The sequence below is a fragment of the Staurois parvus genome, unplaced genomic scaffold (assembly GCF_062004578.1).
Source record: "Staurois parvus isolate SC_StPar_1 unplaced genomic scaffold, SC_StPar_1.0 ptg000470l, whole genome shotgun sequence".
Classification (NCBI taxonomy): Eukaryota; Metazoa; Chordata; class Amphibia; order Anura; family Ranidae; genus Staurois; species Staurois parvus.
In genome coordinates this window covers 2476687-2478753 of record NW_028318266.1, presented here as the reverse complement: position 1 = coordinate 2478753, position 2067 = coordinate 2476687, and positions in this window count along the sequence as shown.

Below are 2067 nucleotides of genomic sequence, written 5' to 3'. Positions count from 1 at the left end.
CACTAAAGTTGCCGGCGCGGGAAGACTGCACAGCGCTGGACCGAGGAACAGGTAAGGTCCTGCTTCAGAGAAGAGCTGAGCGGCCGGCCCATTATTCTGACACGGTGGTGGCGGCGGAAATACCAGACTGGCCGCTCCATATTCGCTCCATAAGACGCACTGACATTTTCCCCCCTTTTTTGGGGGGAAAAAAGTGCGTCTTATGGAGCGAAAAATACTGTATTTCGTTTTAACATGATAATGAGTTATTTCAGGAGATTTCTTACTGTATGCACTGTGAGTCATTCCTGCTAGTCCAACCCACAAACAGAAATAGAATGAGCTGATTGGACGATATCCAATAGAACAAATGGAACAAAATTATTTTTTAATTCTTTCATTATGTTCATTTGTTACAAAGAGAAATGGAATTGGCTGATTGGAAGATATCCAAAAGAACAAATGGAACAAATTTAATTTCAGATTCATTCATTATGTCCATTCGTTACAAAGAAAAATGAACTGATTGACAATATCCGAAAGAATGAATGGAATGACATTAATTTTGCATTCATTCATTATGTTATGATTCGGAGATTCTGATGGATCCGCCTCCTTCCAAACCAAACACAATAAATAGAAATCATCGTATTTCACATTTGTACCTTACTGTATTTACTGATATATGTTTCCATTTCATCTGTCGTGCATTTTTGTATAATAATGAAAAATGTTAATGCAAAAAAAAATGGATTTTAAAGAACAAATGGAACACAATTAATTTTGGATTCATTTGTCATGTCGTGACGTTATGTTGGATGCTTCAAACATTAACAAAAGGCCCATACTATTGCATCGTGTCATCCAAATGAAACAAAGGAATATGAATGCGTGTGTTGTTTTGTTATAATTTATTTTTTGATTCATTGAAATTCATTATTGTGAATTGGAGATTCGTATACATCCTAATCTCCGAATATCAAAACTGCTGTCCAAATTTTGATTCGTAATGAAAAGAATCCCACATCTAATATGGATGCAATATAATACCATCATTTTTATGAAAATGTTGCTTCTACTTTTACTACGGATAACACAAATGTATCTGGGATCAGTTCAAGGCGGGTTTGGCAAACTTTACACAAGATAGGGTGCTGAATCCAAACCCTATCAAAGTCAATGGGAGTCGAGTGTTAAAAATCAGTCCTCTCCATTTTCTAGACTAATAGGCAAGGGATTCTCAAATAAATTATATGAGGGGCATGGCTCTGGGCTCTGAGCAGTGATTTTAATAAAGCTAAAAGTTAAAATAAATTAAAAATGAAAACTTTCTTTAAAAAAACATGCCTTGGGGATGTTCTTAACTTGAATGTATACAACCTACTACAGATAAACTGACATTAAAGAAGAAAAAATTTAAATTAAAAAAAGACACAAACTCTGTGTGTTCTTTTCAGTTTTTTTGTAACTTGGAAGGGTATTATGTACCCCTTACTTATTCACATAGGGGGATGGTATCTGGGTACCACCTTATTGTTAAAGGGGGCTTCCAGATTCTGATAAACGCCCTGCCTGCCTAGGCTAGGGTTGTGGAGAAAAGGTCTTTGTCAATATTCACATAGGAAACATTTATTTATTTATTTCAGGTACTTATATAGCGCCATCAATTTACGCAGCACTTTACATATATATTGTACATTCACATCAGTCCCTAACCCTCAAGCGGTGTACAATTTAAGGTCCCTAACCCTCAAGCGGTGTACAATCTAAGGTCCCTAACCAGGGACGGACTGACCATCTGGAAACTCAGGCACTGCCTGAGGGCCCGGGGTCAGTGGGGGGCCCCATGAGATGCCCCTTGTACCTTTTTCATAGGCTATTTTCAGTTTGGGCAAGGACACAGGGGCCCCATGATCCCCTATTGAGGGCCCGGGGTAAGTAGGGGGCCCCATGAGATGCCCCCGGTACGTTTTTCATAGGCTTTTTGAGTTTAAGGAAGGACACTGAGGCCCCATGATCCCCTATTGCCCGGGGGCCCAATGAGTTGTCAGTCCGCACCTGTCCCTAACTCACATTCATACATACACA